The sequence below is a fragment of the Xenopus tropicalis genome, chromosome 3 (assembly GCF_000004195.4).
Source record: "Xenopus tropicalis strain Nigerian chromosome 3, UCB_Xtro_10.0, whole genome shotgun sequence".
Classification (NCBI taxonomy): domain Eukaryota; kingdom Metazoa; phylum Chordata; class Amphibia; order Anura; family Pipidae; genus Xenopus; species Xenopus tropicalis.
The window spans coordinates 82,171,052-82,198,932 of NC_030679.2; the positions used below are offsets into that span (position 1 = coordinate 82,171,052).

Below are 27,881 nucleotides of genomic sequence, written 5' to 3' on the forward strand. Positions count from 1 at the left end.
TCAAATGCTTTGAGCAGTCACACACATCCTTTTGCGTGGTAGCAAATGTCTTAATCCTTGCTCCCTGATGCGTATAGCTGAAACAAAGCATTCCAGTGCAGAAAATAAATTGTTGAATCTAAGAGGCTCTGTAAAGTTTTACTGAAGATTACTATTGGTAACCGATTATTAAGACGTACCAAGCTATAATAAAGCACCCCCTTTGTAGCCTTTGGGTAGATGGAGGACCATTACATTGTGGTCATGCAGACTGCAGATTCCAAATTGGGCAGTCCAGTTTTACAGGATTATCAATTATCATTCCTATAAATATATACAGTCATGGCCAAAATTGTTGCACACAGAAATTTTTCCAGAAAATCAAGTATTTCTCACAGAAAAGTATTGCAGTAGCACATGTTTTGATATACACATGTTTATTCCCTTTGTGTGTATTGGAACAGAACAAAAAAGGGAGGAAAAAAAGCAAATTGGACATAATGTCACATAAAACTCAAAAAATGGGCTGGACAAAATTATTGTCACCCTTAACTTAATATTTGGTTGCACACCCTTTGGAAAAAATAACTGAAATCAGTTGCTTCCTATAACCATCAATAAGCTTCTTACACCTCTCACCGGGAATTTTGGACCACTCTTCCTTTGCAAACTGCTCCAGGTCTCTCTTATTGGAAGGGCACCTTTTCCCAACAGCAATTTTAAGATCTCTCCACAGATGTTCAATGGGATTTAGATCTGGACCCATTGCTGGCCACTTCAGAACTCTCCAGCGCTTTGTTGCCATCCATTTCTGGGTGCTTTTTGACATATGTTTGGGGTCATTGTCCTGCTGGAAGACCCAAGATCTCGGATGCAAATCCAGCTTTCTGACACTGGGCTCTACAGTGCGACCCGAAATCCTTTGGTAATCCTCAGATTTCATGATGCCTTTCACACATTCAAGGCAACCAGTGCCAGAGGCAGCAAAACAACCCCAAAACATCATTGAACCTCCACAATATTTCACTGTAGGTACTGTGTTCTTTTCTTTGTAGGCCTCAATCTGTTTTCGGTAAACAGTAGAATGATGTGCTTTACCAGAAAGCTCTATCTTGGTCTCATTTGTCCACAAGACGTTTTCCCAGAAGGATTGTGGCTTACTCAAGTACATTTTGGCAAACTGTAGTCTTGCTTTTTTATGTCTCTGTGTCAGCAGTGGGGTCCTCCTGGGTCTCCTGCCATAGCGTTTCATTTCATTTAAATGTCGACGGATAGTTGGTGCTGACACTGATGCTCCCTGAGCCTGCAGGACAGCTTGAATTTCTTTGGAACTTGTTTGGGGCTGCTTATCCACCATCTGGACTATCCTGCGTTGCAACCTTTCATCAAATTTTTTCTTCTGTCCACGCCCATGAAGATTAGCTACAGTGCCATGGGTTGCAAACTTCTTGATAATGTTGCGCACTGTGGACAAAGGCAAATCTAGATCTCTGGAGATGGACTTGTAACCTTGAGATTGTTGATATTTTTCCACAATTTTGGTTCTCAAGTCCTCAGACAGTTCTCTTCTCCTCTTTCTGTTGTCCATGCATAGTGTGGCACACACAGACACACAATGCAAAGACTAAGGGGCACATTTACAAAAGCACGAACGCTCAAGCGTTCATGCGAACGCTCCGAGCGTATTTTCGACAATTTTTTCGGGCGTCCGCACGTCTTTTTCGTACGGCGCACGACTTTTTCGTATGGCGCACGACTTTTTCGGACGTTTGCACGAAAAAATCGGAAAGGTTTTACCGCTGTTTACAATTGTTCGGTACGAAGATTTCATGACTTTCGGATCGCCAATACGATATTATCGTGACTAATACGATTTTTTCGTAAGCATTTTCGTGATATTTGCGATCTTACTAAATTTTCGTTTCCAATACGATTTTTTCCCATTCGTGATTCGGATTCGTGGATTAGTAAATGTGCCCCTAAGTGAACTTTTCTCCTTTTTATCTGCTTTCAGGTGTGATTTGTATATTGCCCACACCTGTTACTTGCCCCAGGTGAGTTTAAAGTGATACTGACATGAAAAAACAACTTTTTAAAATATAAATCTACATAAAAAGTTGCCTATAGGTCGTGTTGATCATTTTTTACTGATATGGCTGCTTTTGTAAGTAATTGTTACTTGAAATCCCAAAACCTGACTGTTTTGCCAGCCTGACTGTCCCTTCTCAGCCTGTCAGTTATAGCTTCTAATGCTAACGGCCTCCTGCTGGACAAATATGGCCGCCCCCTCATAGAGGAACATGGGGGATCAGATAGAGAATGTAAAAGCTTGGACAAATACTTTTATGGCAAAATTATAAATAGCATGCAAAGACAATGTTATGACAGATGTAAACATGGTTTCATTTCTTTTGTCAGTATCTCTTTTTAAAGGAGCATCACATGTTTGAAACAATCTTATTTATCCACAATTTTGAAAGGGTGCCAATAATTTTGTCCAGACCATTTTTGGAGATTTGTGTGACATTATGTCCAATTTGCTTTTTTTCCTCCCTTTTTTGTTCTGTTCCAATACACACAAAGGGAATAAATATGTGTATAGCAAAACATGTGTTATTGCAATACTTTTCTGTGAGAAATACTTGATTTTCTGGAAAAATTTCTGGGGTGCCAACAATTTTGGCCATGACTGTATATACGTGTATATATATATATATATATATATATATATATATATATATATATATATATATATATATATATATATACATACATACATACATACATATACAGTCATGGCCAAAATTGTATATATACAGTGGTGTGAAAAACTATTTGCCCCCTTCCTGATTTCTTATTCTTTTGCATGTTTTTCACACAAAATGTTTCTGATCATCAAACACATTTAACTATTAGTCAAAGATAGCACAAATAAACACAAAATGCAGTTTTTAAATGAGGGTTTTTATTATTTAGGGAGAAAAAAAATCCAAACCTACATGGCCCTGTGTGAAAAAGTAATTGCCCCCTGAACCTAATAACTGGTTGGGCCACCCTTAGCAGCAATAACTGCAATCAAGCGTTTGCGATAACTTGCAACGAGTCTTTTACAGCGCTCTGGAGGAATTTTGGCCCACTCATCTTTGCAGAATTGTTGTAATTCAGCTTTATTTGAGGGTTTTCTAGCATGAACCGCCTTTTTAAGGTCATGCCACAACATCTCAATAGGATTCAGGTCAGGACTTTGACTAGGCCACTCCAAAGTCTTCATTTTGTTTTTCTTCAGCCATTCAGAGGTGGATTTGCTGGTGTGTTTTGGGTCATTGTCCTGCTGCAGCACCCAAGATCGCTTCAGCTTGAGTTGATGAACAGATGGCCGTACATTTTCCTTCAGGATTTTTTGGTAGACAGTAGAATTCATGGTTCCATCTATCACAGCAAGCCTTCCAGGTCCTGAAGCAGCAAAACAACCCCAGACCATCACACTACCACCACCATATTTTACTGTTGGTATGATGTTCTTTTTCTGAAATGCTGTGTTACTTTTACGCCAGATGTAACGGGACAAGCACCTTCCAAAAAGTTCAACTTTTGTCTCGTCGGTCCACAAGGTATTTTCTCAAAAGTCTTGGCAATCATTGAGATGTTTTTTAGCAAAATTGAGACAAGCCATAATGTTCTTTTTGCTTAAAAGTGGTTTGCGCCTTGGAAATCTGCCATGCAGGCCGTTTTTGCCCAGTCTCTTTCTTATGGTGGAGTCGTGAACACTGACCTTAATTGAGGCAAGTGAGGCCTGCAGTTCTTTAGATGTTGTCCTCGGGTCTTTTGTGGCCTCTCGGATGAGTTGTCTCTGCGCTCTTGGGGTAATTTTGGTCGGCCGGCCACTCCTGGGAAGGTTCACCACTGTTCCATGTTTTTGCCATTTGTGGATAATGGCTCTCACTGTGGTTCGCTGGAGTCCCAAAGCTTTAGAAATGGCTTTATAACCTTTACCAGACTGATAGATCTCAATTACTTTTGTTCTCATTTGTTCCTGAATTTCTTTGGATCTTGGCATGATGTCTAGCTTTTGAGGTGCTTTTGGTCTACTTCTCTGTGTCAGGTAGCTCCTATTTAAGTGCTTTCTTGATTGAAACAGGTGTGGCAGTAATCAGGCCTGGGGGTGACTACAGAAATTGATATTGAAATTGAAAATTGAAATTGATAAACCACAGTTAAGTTATTTTTTAACAAGGGGGGCAATCACTTTTTCACACAGGGCCATGAAGATTTGGAGTTTTTTTTCTCCCTTAATAACGTAAACCTTCATTTAAAAACTGCATTTTGTGTTCAATTATGTTATCTTTGACTAATAGTTAACAGTTTTTGATGAGCAGAAACATTTAAGTGTGACAAACATGCAAAAGAATAAGAAATCAGGAAGGGGGCAAATAGTTTTTCACACCACTGTATATATATATATATATAAAAGTCCACACGACAGTACCACACTCCGAAAGTTGCTACAATGTAGCTGCCCCTGTGCACAGAATACCAAATAGATACCAAATCAAGCACAACCAGCACCAAGGGTCTTGTGGTTCAAACAAATATTAGTATATTATAATTGCATGTACAACCAACGTTTCGGTCTTCAGCAGAATGAAAAAAACATACCAGCACATATAAATACATAAATGAAAACTACTATTACACAATATAAGTGACATGCGGCTTTCCTTTTTATATTAACCAATTGAAATCAAGATAAGGATCCACTGGGTTAAAAGCTAATGTAAGTACTCGTAGTGGATAAAACCTTCTGGCACTCTAGCTAATGTCACACTGCATTCTCTAATCAGTGCTCACAATCCTGGGTAAGATGGATGTACAAACACTCTCCTTTCTTGTTGGGATAAATTGAAACAGATCAGTAATGACTAAAGGGAAAACCTGAGCATTCTTAGCAAAAGATAATTCCCATCTCCTAGCAAACTCTGCACAGAGAAATGACGTCACAGTCCATTAGCTGAACAAAAGCAGATATGCATTGTGAAGAGGGAGCAATTCATTAAGCTATCCACTTCCTTTTTAAAATTATAACGCTTCACTCCTAGTGATTGCAATAGCAGTTCCTTATCTGGTGCACCACAAATCAATCACTAAGTAAGCGAATTGCAAGCAATATCCAGACCCAAATCACCTCTTTATGTAAATAGTGATTCACTCATTCAGGAAAGCAATCACATGAGAGAGGCATGACAGTAACCTGTAGCCTGTGGGTCCTCAGCTGTTTATGAACTTGATCTCCTAGCCTCCGCATACAAAATTACCCATGCCTAGAAATGTGCAAAAGATTTACGTTTTTATGAAATGTACAGATTAATAATTGCACATTTTATAAACTTATCTTGTGTAATGGGCTTGTTTGCTGTTCCTAGTGATCCTGTATTTACAGTAAAACTTTTTTTCATGTGGGGTATTTGTGTTTGTGGAACTGGTGCCATTCTGTCTCCTGAATATAACTTCTTTCAATATGGGAGCTTTACTCCTTACTGTGTTTCTTTTCCATACCTTCTCTGCTTATTTATACCTACTGCCCAAAAAGGTTATCAGAAAAGTGATGAAAATGCATCTTTCTGAGGGGAGGGGTGAAGAAAGTAACTAATTGATTACAGCTTAGAGAGCTGTAAAGGAGGGAGAAGTGTTCTGGCTATTACGTTAGACATCCGTTCACTCCAGCCTTTATAGATTACAGTTTTATCTTACTAACTATATTGAAAACATTTTTATTTTGCGCAATCTATCTATTTTACCCAGTTTCATTTTTACACTGAACTGTTCCTTTAAAAGTTGCAGTGGGATTTGGTCTTTGTGCAAAGCGTCTTCCTGTGACTATGTTATGCTGTACTTTATATTCTAGATTGCATCTGTTATATAGTAATGCATATTCAAGTTGGTTGTACAGTAAGATTTGCTCATTTGGCAAGGTCACAAACAATCAAATCTTTCCCCTGATATGCCCACCTTGGGTGGGCGTTTTCATGCTAAAATGATCACACTACAATAAAGGGGATACAAGAAGTCAGAGCGAGGACTGCATTAATGAGCCGGTGCAGTCCTCGATCTAACAGAAAAATCAAGCCTGCCTGATCAACATCTGGCCAATGTAAAAATTCTATTTCAATATAAGTGTTATATTTCAGAATATTTTTCCAAATAGACATTTCTACAGTATTTGGACCATTTCCTGTATTTTATATGATTTATAGAAAGTTTCTACAGTTCATTCCAGTAGGTGCTAAGTATAATAATATAGCTATGTGAGCTCTTTTAAGCAAGACCATCTTTACCTTGTGAATCGATTTTCTATGTACTTGTTAATGTAGGCCAGTGTTCTCCCCAGAAAAAAAAATTGTCTCGGGTGAGGAAAATATATCTCCTCCTGTGCTAAAACAACTGGTTTTTTTACACATTGATAGGACTAAAGCGCACAGTCCTACTGATTTCAACGCAAAAAATACAGCTATGAGTTCGATGTGGGGGCTGGGCAGTGATAGCGAGAGGCAGGGCTGCAGGGGATATCATCCGAGCAGTGTGCCCGGCTAAAACTGCTTGGGGAGAACACTGTCGGCAGGCCTCCAAACTACTCCGATTTTCGCAGGGCAGTCCCTCTTTTAACAGCTCAGCCCCCAATCCCAGATTCATACTGAAAAGTCCCTCATTTCCCTTTGATCTCCGAAACTGAAGCTAAAAGATACTAACTTAATTAAAGTAGCTTTTTCCAGAGAGCCCAGAAATCTTAAGAAGCTATACCTGCACTTAGATACATTGTTTCTCACAATTCGTTAAATAAGAGGGTTTTTGGCAGAGAGCCCAAAAAGTTAACAAGCTACACCTGCACTTAGATACAATTGTAACTAATAAGGTAAACAGGATTCTTGGGAGACTTGCAGATTAAAGGGCAATTTCACCTTTATAAGCAAAACTGTAATAACCATAAAACCCCAAAACCCACAGAAATGTGTTCAAACTTTAAATAACCTGCCCAAATTAGTAGAGGGTTAACGTGGTATATAGGGGGTGTGGTCACAAAAATGGGTGTGACCAAAAAAAAATCGCCACACTATGCGCATTTCTTTTTGTCCCATTTTCCATTTATGAAATGTTGAGAGATAAAGACATGTTAATAATAATCATAGCTATGCAGAGAAAGTTTTATAGTATCCCTCTACTGGCAAACATAAGAGCATTTTCTTGAACTTGTTGATACTAACATTTTTTGTCACTTATATCTACCTGCACCCTTAATGGGGTTCAAACAGCATTCCAAATTCACACAGGATACAAGATAAATGGAAGGGGGAGGAATAGAATCCCTGAAAAATATATGTATTGTCACACTGATTTAAAGTACTGAATTGTACACAAACAAAGCACACATGAAATAGATTTTGGCCTGAAAATTCTTAGGTATTTATTCTTGGACCATAATATGCCCCTGCATTCAGTGACAGGAAGAATAAGCAAAGCAGTGCTGTGCAATCACTTGCAGAAAAATCCACCATATCTATCATTAGCCCCTTTTGTAAAAAAGGTAAAAAAAAAAAAGGTCACAAAGTTTGGCCTGGCCCACAGCAACAGGTGACCAGTAAATCCTACCTCTTCAAGGTTGCTATAGGTATACAGTGAGGAACATAAGTATTTGAACACCCTACGATTTTGCAAGTTCTCCCACTTAGAAATCATGGAGGTCTGAAATTCACATTGTAGGTGCATTCCTACTGTGAGAGACAGCATTTAAAAAAAAAAATCAGGAAATCACATTGTATGATTTTTAAAGAATGTGTGCACTGCTGCACATAAGTATTTGAACACCTGAGAAAATCAGTGTTAATATTTGGTACAGAAGCCTTTGCTTGCAATTACAGAGGTCAAATGTTTCCTGTAGTTCTTGACCAGGTTTGCACACACTGCAACAGGGATTTTGGCCCACTCCTCCTCTAGATCTGTCAGGTTTCAGGGCTGTCGTTTCAGCTCACTCCAAAGATTTTCTATTGGATTTAGGTCTGGAGACTGGCTAGGCCAGGGGAACATTCCGTGCAATGCATGATTTGAAACCATGACGGCGTAGTGTTCTACCAACAGTGACCTTTGAAACTGTGGTCCCAGCTCTCTTCATGTCATTGACCAACTCCTCCCTTTTAGTTCTGGGCTGATTCCTAACCTTTCTTATCATCAGTCATACCCCACGAGGCGAGATCTTGCATGGAGCCCCAGACCTAGGGAGACTAACAGTCATTTTTAGCCTCTTCCATTTTCTAACATTTTCTAATTGCTCCAACAGTTGATCTATATTCACCAAGCTGCTTGGCAATTGCCCTGTAGCCCTTTTCAGCCTTGTGGAGGTCCACAATTTTGTCTCTGGTGTCTTTTGACAGCTCTTTGGTCTTGCCCATGGTAGTAGTTGGACTCTGACTGACTGTGGGGTGGACAGGAGTCTTTAAAGAGCTCAGACAGGTGCTACTAGTTTAGATTACTGAGTGGAGTAGAGGTGGACTTTTTAAAGGCAGAGTAACAGGTCTTTGAGAGCCAGAATTATTGCTGATTGCCAGGTGTTCAAATACTTATGTGCAACAGTGCGATACAAATAAATTCTTTAAAAATCATACAATGCGATTTCCTGATTTCTTTTTTTTTTAAATGCTGTCTCTCGCAGTGGGAATGGACCTACAATGTGAATTTCAGACACCTCCATGATTTCTAAGTGGGAGAACTTGCAAAATCGCAGGGTGTTGAAATACTTATGTTCCTCACTGTAGATATAAAGAAAAAAAAAGACAACACAAAGTAAACTATACTTTAAATTATAACTGTTAATCACCAGCGACCCAAAGCTAATACATTAACCTTGAGCAAACGTACCTAGAAATAGTTGTGACCCAGGTGTGATATAACAATTAGTGATATAACAAATTTTTATTTTTTTTTACTCTTTTCCTTATAGCATAATACAATACATCAAATGGCAAAACTTATTATTTGTAAACAAATAACATTCAGCACTAATATACCTCTGTAAATAAAATAAATAAAAAAATAAATAAAAGCAATAAATGAAACCGCAATTAAACAATGCAAATAAAGAGGACCTAATGTAAACTTAACCATATCAAATATTAACTTTATCAAAGGGTTTTACTCAGCTGGAGGCAATGTGACAACTGATGTCAAAATCTTAAAAATCCATATAAGCTCCAAAGGCAGTAACCTAGTGGATCTATCTCTGCTTCTTTCATCTGGCATTACTCTATCTATTACCTGTATATAAATGGGACACATCACCATTGCAACACTGTATAAAATGTTTTGAAACTGGACTGTTGCCACTCTTAGACACAATTTGTCCAATACGTTCCCATATTCTGCATTTTAAAGGACAAATTGTGCAGCCCACATATTGAATATTACAAACTGAACAGGTCAACAAGTATACTACAAAATAGGTATTGCAATTGGCATACATATCAAAACCCTCACCCGTTGCTGTACTGGTAAATGTGGTGGAGGGTTTAATGTAGGAACATGTAATGCACCACCGTGCACAGCAAGGGTAAGTGCCTTTGTCGTGAGCCAGGAAGTCCCAATCAATAGGGATCTCAAAAGAGTTGGAGAAAGAATACTGCCCAGGGTAGGGACCTTACATGACATAAAGTTACAATCGTTCTGCAAAATTGATGAAAATTGCGGGTCACTAAATAAAACAGGTAAAAGACCATTGACTATGCCTTTAATTTTGTAAAATTGCCTGCTAAAGGTAGTAATAAAGGTAGGGATATTATTATTCACCAAGTTAGATAACTTGGTGAATAATAATATCTCTACCTTTCTTATTCCAGTTATTAGAGACTGTTTTATTTTTCAATAGTTCAGACCTATCCATCCTCAAAGTTTTTAAAAAAGCAGCAACAAGGTGTTTCATTGGATAACCTTGATCCAGGAAATGGTCCCGCAGAATACAAGACTGTTCAACGAACTGTTTGTCATTACTGCAATTCCTACGCAATCTATAAAACTGACCCAAGGGGATCCTTTTAAAAAGGTGATCAGGATGGCATGAATCAGCCCTAAGAAGAGCGTTACCGGCACATGCCTTTTTATGTATTGTGGTTTCAACTTGTGTACCGCTGCCTTTTAAATTAAAGGACAACGAAAGGTTAATAAAAAAATCATTCTTATTGTTAAGCCATTTTATATATGCACACACAGGGCAGAGTGGATCCAGTATCACTGGTGTCATGTAGTAGGAAATGCGCTCTGGTTAGCATGCAAATACAAGAGTCCAGTGATATTACAGCAATCACACTGTGCTTCTGGCTGGCTGCCGGCGGCAGCTTTGGATAGCATTAGGCGAAATCTTCTACCCTTGCGCATGCCTGAAATCTAAAGCCTACCTTCTAGGATAACACGCTGGTTCTTCTTCTATTTTTCGCGCATGGGCAATAGCAAAGACGGAGAAAAAGGAAGAAGCAATACCTTTTTTTAAGATGGCGGTGCCTTTGCAGACACGTGTTGCAGCGTGTGTAAGCGACTTCAGTATATATTTATGTGAGCCAAAAAGGTAGCGATCTTACATTAATATATGAGAACTATTCAGGGGTTTGTAAGTTGGCTTTCATTCTCCTTTAAGGCCAAAACAGAAATAGCCGCCTCATTAAATTCCCAAGTGAATCTAAGGTTCAGTGAATTAAGGTGATCAACAAAAAGTGAAAAATCGATTTGGGAACCAGCCCAGACAAAAATAAGATCATCCACATATCTCTTGTATAGGATGATGTGTCGCAACAAAGGTGATTCACCTCCATAGATGTGGGACTCTTCCCACCAACCCATATAGAGTTTGGCATAAGTGGGTGTGAATTTCGCATCCATTGAGGTCCCACATCTCTGGAGATAAAAAGTGTTGTCAAGCTTGAAAAGGTTGTGTGAAAGCAAATAACTAACAGACTCCAAAATAAAAGACTTCATTACCTCATCATATAGACCTTATTTATCCAAATGATAAGATACGGCCTGTAAACCTTGATCATGAGGGATACATGAATAAAGGAACGTGACATCCACTGTACCCCAAGAATAAGTGTCTCGCCACCTAAAATGAACACATAATATAAATACATATATCAGAAACATAAATTATTTTATATACAAAAATATAATTGATTTGGAAATTCCCATGTCTCCTGAATGAGCCAATACCAAATATATATAGTTTTATGGAGATCTTTTACTTGTATAGGTCAAAAACTCCCAGCAGTACACTACCAAATGTATAAGGCACTGCTCCAGAAAGCTGCATATTTTAGATTTCAAGGCCAAAAATTTCACCAACAGTAGGTTTACCCTGGAAAACTATACATTTCTGGAAAGAAATAGGTTAGATTTTCTGTCTATTCCACACTACCAAGTTTAAATGCTTTCAGCTTTTAGAAATGTTTAACATTTTTTAAAAATCGCTTCAAAGCTTCCAGTCTACAGCATTTTATCTCCTATAGGTCATAAGGTAACAAGATAAAACATCCTAAATATGAATGCAAGGGGTCCACTGAACAGGTATGAACAGACCCCAAATGAAAATAGTGCATATGAATTTGCTCGTCTACCAACTCAGATTTTGCAAACAGAGCCCCCTGACAGCTTATTAAGTACCATAAGACCCCCTAACTGTACAGAGAACCATATATTTTTGGAAAGTACACATTGTAATAACTTGAAAATAGGTAAAGATATCTTTTTACACCAAACTACTAAAAGGCAAAGCTTTCTAAATTTAGTGGGTTTTAAAGGAACAGTAACACCAAAAAATGAAAGTGTTTTAAAGTAATTGAAATATAATGTACTGTGGCCCTGCACTGGTAAAACTGGGGTGTTTGCTTCAGAAACACTACTATAGTTTATATAAATAAGCTGCTGTGTAGCCATGGGGGCAGCCATTCAGGCTGGAAAAAAGGAGAAAAAGCACAGGTTACATAGCAGATAACATATAAGACACCATTGTATTCTACAGGGTTTATCTGTTAGCTGCTAAAAAACCTGTGCCTTTTCTTCTTTTGAAGTTTAATTTCTTTGAAATATATAAATTTTTTGGTGTTACTGTTTTCCTTTAATGGCATTTCTAAAAATGTTGCAATTTTCTATATTTCTCATATATCTCACAATTTTCTGCATAAAAAGCAAATCACCCTAATTGTGAACGCTGCTGAAAAGTTTAATTCTCAATATGCATACCTATTCTAAAATATGTGTTATGTAAGGACCCCAAATGAAAATAGTGCATATGAATTTTCTCGTCTGTCAACTCAGCTTTTGTAAACAGTGCCCCCGCCAGCATATTATGTACCAGAAGACCGTATATTTTTGGAAAGTTCACATTCTGACAAATTCAAAATAGGTAAAGATGTCTTTCTACATGCACTGCTAAAAAGAACTGCAACAATGCAAGCATAAAACTGCATAAAATCACATAAATCACATACAAATAGGCAAATCAATGAAATAATAAAAAAGATGATTTAAAAGTGTGGTTAATGGTCAGAAGATCTGGGCCAATAGTCACGCTGTAAGTATACTGTAAGTAGGAATAAGTACTTTGGGGAAGAACATAAGACAAAACAATAAAATAAAGAACTAAAAAACAAAAATGATGTGTGTGTGTTTATGTATGAATGTGCATGTGAATGTTTGTATATGTGTATGTGAGAGTAAAAATGTGTGTATATGTGTATGGGAGCGAGTAAATATGTACAAAAGTGTGCAGAAGCAAAACTCAAAAGAGCCAAAAAAAAAGCCCATTTACCATTTCTTTGTACAGGAGGGTCCTTGCCACTGATGAGGCTCCCAGGTTTGCAGAGCCTTCACAGTAGGAAGCTTGTGGGTGGGCACAGGGGGGGGGGTCCTGTGGCAATCGCATCATAGGACCAACTTGGCAGCCCCCTGGCTAACTGCTGATGGGGTTGGGGGCGTATCATACTCCCTGCACTGGGAAGCATGTAGGTACTATGTGTTTGGCAGGTAAAGCCTATTCCTGCAAGGGGTTAAAGGGGTAGTCTACCATCCTAAATAATGTATAACTTCTTTTAATTGCTCTTTATTTTTTTTACCTAATTTTCAGTGTCGGGCCAAGTTGTATTAGTGCCCAAGGCAATGCACCTGACCATCCTGCAAATCTGCCTTTGGATGTGCTGCCAAACAGATTTATCCATAGAATACTTGTGCAATTCATTGTGGCAAATCAATTGAGCAGCCTCTAAATGTCAATCATTTTAATGCTGTATCCCCTTCAGCCGACAGTGAAAAGAATCGACAGCAAAGGAATTCTCCAGCAATCAAAGAGTTGCAAATTATAATTAAGTACAATAATCAGGTATCCTATTTTAATATTATGGGCTTAAATTGGGGTAGGGAAGAAACAGCCTAAATAAGGGCATAAGAGGGCATAAGAGTAAGTAAATTGGATGGAGGAGAAGTAAAAAAGAGAAAATAAAGCAGCATGGGAATAAAAGTGGGGTGGGTTATTTCAAAAGATCCAGTTAAAATACTTGAATACAGAGGATAGTGGCATACAATGCAAATAGATAGCTTATTTAGTGAGTTATCTAAAAACAAGAAACATGCATTAGATAAATGGTAATGGTATTGTGCTGGTATTTTGTGCTGTAATATACAGCAGCAGTGAGATTACCTAACGTTAACTCAGAAACAAATAAATTAGACATTTTAAGTGAGAATCTTCCCTTACTTTTATCCACACTGGTTATTTCTTACCCAACAGTGGTTGTTCCACTGAAATAATAATATTGCTCTAGGAAAAGGGATAACATAATCACATTCTCCCTGGGCCTTCTGACCTCTCCTGGGTATGATTTTCTTATAAAAAGCACATTTCTGTGGCTGATAATCTAATGAAAGCACCTTTATTCTATTGTGTTTTAACAAAATAAAAGCTGTACAAACTGGCTGTTATCTGTGAATTATGAATAGAATATTTTACATCATAATCAGCTTTAAAGAAACATGGTGAAAAGTAAATATATACATTAGGTTACCCACCTCAATCACTTCACTGTAGGCCTCATATGAGAAGAGCCCAAATGTGCATGTCTTTAGGGTTGTACCTTTTTGGGTGTATATGTAGCTGCTTAGTGGTGCACCGAATACATAATTTTTTGATATGGCCCAATACTAAACCCTTTACAAAAGATCTGACTAAACACTAAAATCTAAAGCTGAACACCAATTTGCATATTTTTATCTGCGCATTAGTAATATAATCTGAAAAACGGTTTTCTTCAGTTCTGCAGAGCTGTAAATTCACATTAATGTATTGGTTTGGATTCTATTAAGTTGCCCAAATTCAAATTCTTCCAAAAGAATGCTAAGTTTGGCCAAATTTTCAACCAAATTCTGGATTCAGTTTATCCATAATATATACATAGAGATTACAAAATCTGAATGTATGCAATATATATATATATTTGACATGGGACTGTGCCCAAGGTGGCAGTAGGATGTGCAAAAAGGGGTTATGTAAAAACAAACCAAAAAAAATTCTCCCCACCAGTCTCCCGACACTTTCAGCTACATATGGCTAAACACAGCATCCAGAGTCCTCCCCCCGTCCCCTGCTCCTCAAGTGCATCCTTTTAGTTCACACACAGAGCAGTGGGGACAGAAAACTTCAGTGCACCTAGACCCTAGTGCTCCATATGTGAACAAAGTTCAAGTGAGCTGATGGGGCGAGGGACAAAAAGACTATCCTGCACATGTGCTGATTGTGGAGGAAAGTGGGGTTGGACAGTAAGCAGGTGTTTACCGGTAAGTGTTTTATGTATTTAAAGACCTGACTAATGGAAAACTATACTCCAAGAATGAATACTTAACCAACAGATATCATACCAAGTGGCCATCATATATCATATTAAGTGGCCTACTTAAGAATATTGCCAAACTGAAATATATATATATATAGGCTGTATAGATACCGCACTCACAGGTCTTATGAAAATAAAAATTATTTATTAGCAAAGGACTAACGTTTCGGCTGCTGCGCCAGCCGAAACGTTAGTCCTTTGCTAATAAATAATTTTTATTTTCATAAGACCTGTGAGTGCGGTATCTATACAGCCTATTTCTATGATTTGTGACCCTGCACCCAGGCAGCATTCTTCACATTTTGTGACGTGAGTGCCCGATTTCCACGCTCCTATATATATATATATATCAGTAAATATTGTCCTTTTCCCTTGATCCACCATTTTGTGATGGGCTGTGTGCTCAGAGATCACCTGACACGAAATAATACAGCTCTAACTCTAACAGGACGAAGTTTGGGAGTAAAAGACAGAACTCTATCCATTAATTGACTAATGTGACCTAACATGAATGTGTGCCCTTAATTTGTTTGGTAATTAAGGTGTTTGTCAAGAGTTTGTGGTCATTTCCAGGCAAAAGATCGGGCAGGCTGTCAATCAAAGTCATCAGTAAAATTAAGAAGGTCAGGAGCCAGAAATCAGTAAATCAGGAATTATAGTGCACCCAGGAATACACGAGTAGAAACTATAAATTGGGCACTGAACCCAGGTACTGAGCATCCATGTATTTTGAATTTTGCACAGCATGACAACATCACACAATGGTGTGCACCAGCAGTCCATCACCGGCAACTGCGTAGCGCCTATGGGAGCTACCATCTTGGATGATGCGCCTATGGGAAAATGCATGTCTGGTGGTGCTTGTTACACTTTCTTTTGTTTACACCCGACACATATGTTTTAATCGTTTTTTGCTCCATGAAAAAAGTCACACTTGAGCTATTCTTAAAATAACAAGAATAAAGACTCATTGCTGTGTTTCACTTTTTTCTCAACTATAAAAATCATTGAGGCTGGATCACATTATATATTACCATCTTAGGTTATTATGTGCTTTACTCAATTTGGGGAAGGAGCGATGTTAGTATGGACATTAATAAGGTCAGGGGAAGTACTGTAAATCTACTGGTACCAATTTGAGATTATTTCTATAATCTTGCTTTGCAACAGTTTGTTAAGCCTCCATAAATATATACAATTCATAAGCAGGGTGCAATTCTCAAAGGAGCACCATCTAAACCCAGTTTAGTTTTTGGCCATCTGATTTTTGTTTTGTACTGTTGCAACAAATTACCTCTTCAATGTGCTGACATTTAGAGGCATATTTATTATTATCACCAGTGATGTTGCCCATAGCAACCAGGCTTTTGTTTCTAACTTGTAGGTGACAATTCAAATCTAATTGCCAATTGGTTGCTATTGGCAACATCACCAGTGATACTGGCTTACACACTATAATAAATATGCCCCATAGTGTCTGTTCCAATTCTCCAACTCCTGCCCAAGCAACTCTGGATTTTCTCCAAATAGCTCTCGTATTCCCATTTAAACATTACAACATGAATAAAGACTCTTTCTGATCTGCTGTACCCATCACCATATCTCCAACATTTCTGAAAAAAAACAGCTTTGTCCTTCCAACTAAGCAGCTCTGGTCTTCCTGCTACTCAGATTCCTGTCCCTTGCAGTCCAGTAGCCATTCAATAATTTGGAAAAATGACTACTACAAAATATGCAAAAATGTAAGACTATGTTCACTGAATGACAGATGTGGACCACACTTATGGAGACAAAGAGGGGGTTATTTGAGTGAGAAGCTCATCTCCTTATAAAAGTTTTCCACCAGGTTAAGCTAAACTTTAACAAACTGGGGTGGGGCTAGCTGTTTAACAAAAGTGAAGTGGGGTTATTAGTGATATAGATCTAGGGGTGAGTAATGTTTCACAGCAGCCATCACTTATTTGTTCTTGATCTATGGTAAAAAAATATATAAAAGTCAAGTTTAAACAGCATTGAGGTGCAAAACATAATGCAAATGACACAAAACATAGAAGAATTATTAGGCAAAATGTTGCCAACCTACAAAAAACTACTGAGATACAAACACATTAGGCAGTCAGACTGCCAGCTACCAGGTCTTGATAAGCTATATGAATATATTCTTACATATAAATATAAAAATAAATAATGCAATGCAAGTAGTCCAAGTATACACATTTGTAAACGAAAGAAATACTTATTAGATTAAATAGAGCACTGTCCTGTGAATGCATACACATAGAATTGAAGGAACATGCAAAACTTAAAGACTTCGTTTTAGTACAATAGTACAAGACATAATGCAGAAGTTCCCAATGTTTGACAAGATAAAACAGACTTGCTTCCGCTTCCCTTTCTTAAATCAGAGCAGCCTGTTGACTTCCTTGCAAGCATCATTCATAGACTGCATTTTTTTACTTAACCACAGTGATTCATGTGACACAAAACATACAAAAGCATTATTGCCGGTGCATATGTCTTCCAAAAAGCCAGTTTCAGTTCTAAATCAGATAAAAGGCACTATTTATATTTATTTCTTAAAAAAAATACAGCTGTGCCTCATTTAACCTACATCAGTGTATTAAGCTCAACTGGACTTGTAATCAGTTTAGTAAATTGCAGAACAAAATTTTGTATAGATTTTCAAATTTATATTATAAAAAATTATATTTGAACAAAATATGCTAAATACAGAGCTTGTTGGTTGTTACTGCCCACTGGGGGGAGTATCAGAAAACTACTCAGCAGCACATTGTGCCAAAAGGTGCTAAACTTTCATCTACCATTTATTAATCCAACTAAATAGATTATACTGTAACACAGTATTCTAAAACTACACAGCAGTGCATTTTTGCAAAGGATAAACTATACACATAGGTGTTTTCCAGGAAGCTGAGCTTGGTTATAAAGTTTGTTTGCCTGCAAATCTAATTGGTTTACCAGCCAATACTAGGAACAGGCCTGCCTAGCTATATGGCACTGCTGCATTCCATAGCATCAAAGAACTTCCCAGCAGCACAAATGGTTTGCAAGGCTATTCAAATGTTTTTTTTTTTAAAGATGTCAAATCAAATTTCCAATGTAATACAGGGTACATAAGCTAGGATATGTAGGGACCAAACAACAATTTGATCCCTGCAAACTATTCTTTCTGATAAATGTTTTTCTCTTTGATATAAATCTTTTTAGAATATTTTAGAAGACTAAAGAGTTACATCCCTCAAAATAAATTGTGGTAATTGGAGTTGCAGCTCCACAGACAAAGCTCCCAGCAAATCAGTAAAGAATGGTGTGTGGCTTTAATATATGCTTAAATTTAATCAGGCTTAGAACACAAGTTTTGTGCACTCTCTCTCCTTCCAGCTGCTACCATGGTAACTGCCGCCAAGTAATAACCACCGTACAGCTTACTATAGCAACATATAGCAGAACTGGTCTGCTTTAGGTCTTTATAGCAATAACTATGTATGTATGTATGGATCATCAAAACACAAGGTGTAGCGTAATTGTTTTTTACATTAAAAGGAAGCCATTATCAGTATTTTAAAAAACACCGCTCTGCCTTTACAACTAGCATGGGAGATGCATATGCCCCACAGTCAGGCCTGCACAAATGCTGCCCTGTAGCTGTTTAAAAAGCTACCTCCACAACGGAAAGTGAATCTCTCTATGACACGGTGACCCCCTCTGGTCATTACCTCTCCAGAAAGGGAATGTCTGAAGTCTGATGTACTATGCCTTTTCCCAGCAAATGGATGGATCACACTAGGGCAGTGATCCCCAACCAGTGGCTCGGGGGCAACATGTTGCTCCCCAACCCCTTGGATGTTGCTCTCAGTGCCCCCAAACCAGGTAGTTATTTTTGAATTCCTGACTTGGGGGCAAGTTTTGGTTGAATAAAAACAAGACTTACTACCAATTAAAGCCCTCTGTAAGCCGATAGTGTGCATAGAGGCACCCTAATAGCCAATCACAGCCCTTATTTGGCACCTCCATGAACTTTTATGGTGGTTGTGTTGCTCTCCAAGTCTTTCTACATTTGACTGTGGCTCACAAGTAAGAAAGGTTGGGGATCCCTGCACTAGGGCATGCAAAAAAAAAGGCCACAATGCCGATTACTTGCCCAATTTACCCAACACGACAGACATGTTACTGCAATTTTTAGATGCCATTTCTGAACCAATTTTGAATGCATTGATCTTACTGCAGATAACCAACAAAAAGTTACTTTTGCCTGCTTGCTGTTTCTGCTCATCAGTTACACTAGTTTTCTGACCCATTTTCTTTCCCCATAGTAAACATTGGATTTTTACCTTGATGGCCCCTTCCCTATGTTGTGTTTGCATACAGAATGTCTGATAGCATATAAACGGCAAAATTTATCTCTGCTAGTGCAGCTGCAGTCCCTGCAATTTCAAATTGCAGTCAGTTGAGCATAAAATCACTTTTACTGAGGGCACTTGTGTCAAAATGCATATAACTGTACCTACCACTGCTCACCACTGCTCAGTCCCCCCTGCCTTTTGTGCCTATTGACACAGGGGAAGTCTGGAGCTACCACCACCTCCTGACAGTAACTCCAGGATTCCATTAATGCCTAGTGGTAATGCATTGTGGGGAAAAAAATTGCTTTCCTGTGTGAAGTTACATATTTTACTTTGTCATTTACTGATGACAATGCAAGCACTTGTGCTTTAGGTGAAAGCTCTATGCTATACTGACTCAGTAGTAATAACTATGAATCATGCAATACTTTAATCATAACATGAGCAAGAAACTGGAAATGTCTTCTTTATTTATTCCTCACTTTTCTGCACAGAAAAATCAATGTTTTGATCTCGAGACAACTTCATCTTCTGACAAGCTCAGTCTACAGTGAGGCATAATAAATCAAAATATTGATCCGTTTCTGCAATTGTCAGGTCAGCGCTTCACATCAAATGAAAATAATTATCCAGCACTGACAGGGTTAAGGTTGGCTCAACTTGGCTCCCATACTGTTAATCAATGCCTTACATCCAGGGTAAACACAACACCACCTGATTAAATGGAACTCTGGCCAAAAAAGTAAACAAGCAAAATATTTATTGCAGGGCGCAGCTGGCCACCAGTCTTTAACAGTTGCATTCATAAGAAAATTTAGCAGGTCCCTTCTACAGACTTTTGCTCTATGTCAGTGCTGACCAACTGGTGGTCTGCGGGCTCCATCTGTCTGGCTGCTGTAACCATACGTCACAACATTTTAAAAATGGAAAGAGGGACAAAAAGCCATTTTTTACCACACCCATTTTTGGAGCCACACCCCCTAAATACCACTCCCATTTGACTAATTTTGGCAGGTTATTTAATGTTTTAACGCATTTCTGGGGGTTTTGGGGTCTTGTTTTATGTGTTATTACAGTTTTGTTAAAAAAGCTGAAATTGCCCTTTAAGCTGCAAGTCTCAGTTCCCCCAAGAGACCTGTTTAGCTTATTAGTTACAATTGTGCATTTGTGGCTTTTTAACTTTCTGGGCTCTCTGCCAAAAGCTACTTTTTAATTAAGTTTGTATCTTTTTTTAGCATTCAGTGCAGGAGATCAAAGGGAAATGAGGGACTTTTCAGTAAGAATCCGGGACTGCTGGTTGACCTGTCAAAAGAGGGTCTGTCCCACCAAAATTGAGACAGTTGGGAGCTATGGCTGTAACTGTTTACCTTTGTGTAAACTTTAGAGGAAAACTATACCCCCACACCATGTAGGTCTCTATAAAAATATATTACATAAACAAGCTCATATGTAAATCCCTGCTTAATCTAAATAAACCATTTTTACTTCTTTAGTAGTATGTGCTGTTGGGTATTCCTAAATAGAAAATTGCCATTTTAAAAATTAAAGGCCTCCTCCTGGGATCATAGGATACAGTGCACACAAACATGCAAGGCCACATCAGCCAATTAATGGACAGAGTTCTGTCTTTTGCTGTCACACTACTTCCTGTTACAGTTAAAACTGCATTATTTCTGGTCATGTGATCTCTGGGGAAGCACACAGCCCATCACCAAATGGTGGATCAAGGAAAAAGATGTAAAAGGGCAATATTTACTGGCATATATTCCAGTTTGGTGAGATTCTTTAATAGGTCACTTAACACAATATAAATCTGTTGGTTAAGTATTCATTCTGTGCATGTCTGATAGAGAAGAAGCTTTCTGGGAATGCACAGTGAGTCAGGCAGCTATGTATGGGCACAGAAAAAAATCTGCTGCTGCTGCACACTGGCTCCTGCTTCTCTGTGCATTCCCACAAAGCTTCTTCTGTGAGGCATGCAGAGAAGGCTCTTCTCTTCCACCACTCTGTAGTCAAAGAGATGAGGAGAGCTGAACAGGAAGAGGGGGCGGGGCTTCATGCTGTACCAGGAAGTAGAGAATTGAGCTGAAGATTTCAATTTATAAATCAGAAACCAGATCAGACTGAATGTAGGCACTAAGGTATGTTATTCTGGGGGTTGTTTAAAGTAATTTTAAAGAAAGAAAAAAAAAAGTTAAAAAAAGGCTTCTTTAAGTGGTATCAGCATTGAGATTATCTGGCTCCCTTGAACTGTTCATATCTCAGATATAGGATGTAATCCCCTGTGTTATTCACAATTGTAAGCCCCCTGTATTGTTTAAACCTTTAAAACTGTGCATTGTTCACACCTCATATCTGTTATTTTAATAGTCATGATAGGTTTCTCTGTCTCCTTCCCTACTCTGCCTGCCCTATGCTGCCTGTGTGTGCCATACTCTGCCTGCCCTATGCTGCCTGTGTGTGCCATACTCTGCCTGCCCTGCCTGTTGCGTACCCTATGCTTCCTGCATGTGCTATACTCTGCCTGTCCTATGCCAACTGTGTGTGCCATACTCTGCCTGCCCTATGCTGCCTGTGTGTGCCATACTCTGCCGGCCCTGCTCTACCCTGCCTGTTGCGTACCCTATGCTTCCTGCGTGTGCCATACTCTGCCTGCCCTATGTTGTATGTGTGTGCCATACTCTGCCTGCACTATGCTACCTGTGTGTGCCATACTCTGCCTGCCCTATGCCACCTGTGTGTGCTATACTCTGCCTGCCCTATGCTGCCTGTGGGAACTTGTTATTTGGAAATAATTATTAGGGGTCCCTAAGGTGTTTGGTTATGTGCAGGGCTTGCTGTGCCACCTACAGGGGTGAATGAGGCATATGGAATTGAAGGACATGTCAACCCCAAAAATAATTTTTTGCCTAATAAAGGAAAACTTAATTCTAAGCAACTTTGAAATATACATTCATTAGATATTTGCCCTGGCGGCTGTGGCGTTTGAAATAATGTAACAAATGCCAGCAGATTTTACAGACCTGTCTAGCTGGAGGAGCCTGGCACTTGCGACATTGTTTAAATAGTAACAACCAGGAGTTCAGCAAATGCTGCTTTCTGTAGCAATTACATTTACTAATAACTTTTATAGCACAATTTTTAATAAATTGATATTGGAAAGTTGTGTGGAATTATGGTTTCTTTTATTAGCCAAAAAAATATTTTTGGGGATGACATGTCCTTTAATGGTATGTCTTAATATGACATAATGCATAGTCCTGCAGTGAGCACCAACCATTTGTCTGTGCTACCATCATTAATGTGGATATGGTCTTAAAAATGTTTGTGTTAACATGGGTGTGGTTTTAAGCAGGGAGTGGTCAAAACTGACTTCCATTATCAGCATTCTACCACATAGACCAGAATATGTCCAGTCCTTGGTACCACAGACGTTGGACAGCACTGCTCAATGTGAAAGTCTTGTCACAAAATTGAAGAAAAAGGAAAGGAAAAAGGAGCCACGCTCATGCCGCAGGCTATGATACAGAGCAGTTTTGTTTCAGGGGGCAAGCCAAACTTCATCAAAAAGTCTTCTATCAGACATAGCTGTATCCATCTCAGATTATCAGCTATAGGACTTGTTTTTAAAGGGATACTGCCATGCTTTGACTTTTTATTACAAAATTACAATGTTAACATAGCAAATAATTCACTCTACCATTTAAAATGTTATTCTTGAAACATACAAATGTATTTTTTTATAGTTGTAATATTGGTATGTAGGCAGCCTGAGTTTGAGCTTTCAGAAAGAGCCAGCACTACAAATGAGAACTGCTTTCAGGTAACCTATTGTTTCTCCTACTTTCATGTAACTGGAAGAGTCACAAGCCTGACTTGGATTTCTTACTATTGAGTGCTTTCCTGATATCTACTGAGAGCTGCTATCTTGCTCCCTTCCCATTGTTCTGATGATCGGCTTCTGGGAGGGGGGTGATATAACTCCAATTTGCAGCTCAGCAGTAAAGTGTGACTGAAGTTTTTCATAGCACGTCACATGACTGTGGCACCCTGGAAGAATATGTCTAGACCCATTTGAAATTTCAAAACTGAATATAAAAAATCAGTTTGTGTTTTTGGAAAAAAGATTTAAATGTAGGATTTTGTGGGAGAAGCTCTATTAACTGATGTGTTTTTCTCATGACAGTATATAAAATATTTGAATAGTTGCTTAAAATTACATTTCTTTGAGCAGAGGTGCCATTTAGAGCCTCAGTTTTGTAGGTTTTGTACAGTCAGAGCAATTCTTAAATGCATTATACAGGCACAAGTCATTCTGAATAGAAAACTTGCCTGACTGCAGCAATTATCTGACCAAATCTATTTAGCACTATATGCATGATTTTATTTACTATTTCAGCATTTCATTCTCATAAGTAAGATAAACAAGTGCTCACTGGATAAACAGATTCTTTATCAACTCAAAGCATCCTAGCATTTATTATAACAAAAAAAAACCTTCAAACGCTAAAAAAAGTTCTGCTCTGAGCTTACCCTCTGTCCTTGTTGGTAAGTTAAGTGGAGGCTTTCAAGTTAAAAAAAAAAAAAAAGATACAAAGAATATTCATGTCTGCCATCTCTGTTCCTTGGAAGATGGTTTCTATTACTAGGCTTCTTAGAGAAATCATGAACACATATTTAGTATAGAGACCCTCTAAATTCTTCCCTTCCCTATGGCAAGCTAAAATGAGCCATACACAGACTAATTGTATGTATCTGTCAGCTATAGTCTCCTTAAGCCATGCATGTGCATTATCCGCATGTTATAAATAAAATTAGGTTCCTGTATGTTTATGCATTACCATTCAGACAGCCATATTCATGACAGATAAAGGTTAACTATAAACATATACAGTATTGAAAAGAGTAGTATACAACAGAAATTGTTCCATACTCTGAATTATAAAGCATGCACTGATAAATAAAAACACGAATACAAAAATATTGTAGAAATTATACCTATATTGGTTAACAATAATAATACATTGCAAGCTTTCGGAGCTCTAAGGCCGCTTCATCAGGCAAAATATATGAAAGCTGGAATAAGACAACATATATACTGTTAGATCAGCAAGAAGTATTCATGAGCAATAAACCAGGATGTTACAGATAGCTAGAAGTTATAGATAGATAGATAGATAGATAGATAGATAGATAGATGTGGAAATAATGTATTTTTATTATCCAATTTTTATTATCCAATATAGGTATCATTTCTACAATACTTTTGTATTTGTGTTTTTTATTTATTATGTTTGCACTAGCTAACACGGTACTGGTTTTTGTTTTGTTTTTGCATGAAAATAGATTCTCATGCACAGTAAGAGGCAAATATAATTAATATTAATGGAATAGGTGGACCTTTGATCGTGTCTTTCAAATAAATCAATTCTAGTCTTATTAAAAGTGTTGGTGTATTTCATCTGTTTGCTCCATTTGCATCCCTAGAGTCTCTGTTCAGGTGCCCCCTCCTAAACTCTTTGATATAGCCAGAAGGTCCTTTATATTTTTTGCTTGAGTGGCTCTACTGAGAAATGTACTGCTATATTTATTTAAAGAAACCTTGTAACAAGGTAGATATTTCATACTCTTCCAAAAGATAACTAACTTTAACAAGCTTGCTTCCCCTCCCACGGTCACGTTACAGACTAAAGTTCATGATCTATTGAAAGCCAGTATATTTCTGCAGGTAGCACAAGTCTGGCTGCCAAGCCCAGTTCATAGCTAAGAACAAAATCTCCAGTTTAGGTTGCAGTGCATGAAAGCAGCACTCTAGCATCAAATAAGCAACCACAGTTAGACATAATATCTATACATTACCCAAAACCTAAAGTGAAAAAGAATCTTTCATGTTCAGACAGCAGTTCTCTTATTCTAGCAAACCCACTAATAATGGCAAAGATACAGCGAATTATATTTATAAATGACCCATATTCCAGATAATCCAAATTCCCCCTAAAACACAAAGGTTAACATACCTTTGCTTTTTGGGGAGTCATGTGAATACTTCCAGTACATGAAACAAGCAAAATGACAAATAAACCAAACCAAATAAATCAGGGTCGGACTGGGGGTACCGCCCCGGGCAGAGGCAGGTCAAGCGCTCTAGGCGACCCAGCCAGCATGCTGCCCCCACCGCTGTTTCCCCCTAATCCCCCCCAGTGTAAAGTGCACAGATAGCATGCAGATGGGGGAGGGCAGGTCCCTACACCTTTCAAGGGGCCCTTGTTGTGGCCCCCACACACCCCAACCCCCTTCCCCAAGCATGTGTAAATTATACTTACCGTATATACTCGAGTATAAGCCGATCCGAATATAAGCCGAGGTACCTAATGTTACCTAAGAAAACTGGAAAAACGTATTGACTCGAGTATAAGCCTAGGGTGGGAAATGCAGCAGCTACTGCTAAGTATTAAAAATCAAAATAAATACCTATAAAATTACATTAATTGAGGCATCAGTGGGGTATATGTTTTTCAATATTTATTTCAAAGAAAAACAGTAAACTAACTCTGTAAGCGGAGAAGAGGGTCAACAAAAACAATATGAGTACTACCCCACGCTCATTGCACATTGGCAAACTGGCAGCAGACCCGGTCCTGGAGGAGATGTAAGGGGAAATAAGTATTGCTAGTGGGAGCCTAGGCCAGGGCACTGGAGGGTCTGGTTGCAGGTGGCCTAATTTGCACACAAAGGAGAGAGAGTGCTAGTCTATAGAGATGTAGCGAACTAATTCGCACGAACATCGGGTGTTCGCAAGTTCGCGAACTTTTCGCGTATGTCCGCTGCGTTTTTTTCTCGGCCTAAAAATGCTGCACAAGCCACACATGGCGTTTTTCAGCAAATCCCATTTCCATGGTGCTAATAGCGCGAAATAACAAAAAACGCAGCGTATTTCCACTAGGTCTGCCAGCTGTCTTTGCGTATACATAGGAATAGAGGGACCCATGGCACCCGACTCGAGTATAAGCCGAGAGTGACTTTTTTCAGCACATTTTGGGTGCTGAAAAACTAGGCTTATACTCGAGTATATACAGTACTTTCAGTGCGTCACGGGAGGGAGATTTGCAGCCTGGGAGCTCCGACGGGGGTCGGGCCCAGTCCAACCCTGCACCCCATAAAAATATTCAAAAATGTCATTATGGCACGAAAAAGTATTTTCTACTTATGTTATTTGTGAATGAAGTGCATCTTTTCTTGGGTTATTTCATGGAGATCTCTGCTCACAATAGATCTTTCTTTTATTCACCAGTGATCAAGGTATTAATTGAAGTTGCTGATGTGTTTATAGTCAGCACTTGCTTTTTAAATAAACAAACCAAACCAAAATGTGTGTCACAAGCAGTGGTATATCCACGTACTTAGAATACTTTAAAGTGGTGTTTCTAAAGCAAACACACCTGTTTTATCAGTGCAGGGCAACAGAATATATGAATTATTTTAAAATACTTATTTTTTGAGGTCACTGTTCCTTAAGTAGGATTTGTAGTATTTCCTTATCCGGAAACCCCTTATCCAGAAAGTTCCAAATTACGGAAAGGCCATCTCCCATAGACTCCATTATAAACAAATTATTCTAATTTTTAAAAATGATTTTCTTTTTCTCTGTAATAATAAAACAGTACCTTGTACAGGTATAGGACCCGTTATCCAGAATGCTCAGGACCAAGGGTATTCCGGATAAGGGGTCTTTCCCTAAATTGTATCTCCATACCTTAAGTCTACTAAAAAATAAATAAAACATTAATTAAACCCAATAGGATTGTTTTGCATTCAACAAGGATTATTTATATCAATTACAAGGTACTGTTTTATTATTACAGAGAAAAAGGAAATCAGTTTTAAAATTCTAAATTATTTGAATAAAATAAAGTCTATGGGAGACGGGCTTTCCGTAATTTGGAGCTTTCTGGATAACGGGTTTCAGAATAAGGGATCCCATACCAGTACTTGATCCCAACTAAGGTATAATTAATTCTTACTGGAGGCTAAACAAGCCTATTGGGTGTATTTAGTATTTAAATGATTTTTAGCATACTTAAATTATGGGGATCCAAATTACAGTAAGATCCGTTATCCAGAAAACCCCAGGTCCCAAGCATTCTGGATAACAGGTCCCATACCTGTAGTTGCTTTATGTGTTCAGGCCAAATAACATTGCAGGCTAACCTCACCAGTTACTACAATGGAGTTAGCTTTTAACTTGGTGTGTGTGGTTAACATTAGCCTTTTTCACCAGCCAGGTTGGCGTCGATGAATGAGAAACCCTGGGCAAGGTGACTGACAGAGAAATTGATCGGGAAGAACTCTGAAAAGACAAGGTTACGAAAAGACAGAAATCCTTTCATTCATTTATTCAAAATGAACAATTTATTGTTATAAAAATGCCCACAGATAAAGCATTAAAACAATGTTGACCATTTTATAGTGATTACCGGTAATGATTCCTGAAATGAAAAGCCTCTGCGTTTAATACAGGTAATATTTCTTTGACATCTTTAATGTAAAACTATAAAAATTATCTTGTGTGAGTTGTGAATAACTCTGGTGGCTGACAAATGTGTTAATTCAGTTTTTTTAATCTATATGT

At 38.3% G+C, this 27,881-nt stretch overlaps 1 protein-coding gene and 1 long non-coding RNA gene across 2 annotated transcripts in view; one reads left to right on the top strand and one right to left on the bottom strand.

The window, feature by feature from the left end:
* The window catches only part of camk1d (calcium/calmodulin dependent protein kinase ID), a 186,364-nt gene that overhangs the window by 148,308 nt on the left and 10,175 nt on the right, over positions 1-27,881 (bottom strand). The gene's annotated exons all lie outside the window — the stretch shown is intronic.
* On the top strand, positions 20,988-27,714 carry LOC116409749. The gene is made up of 2 exons (XR_004222002.1): positions 20,988-21,027; positions 27,531-27,714. It is a non-coding gene; the product is annotated as an uncharacterized LOC116409749 (long non-coding RNA).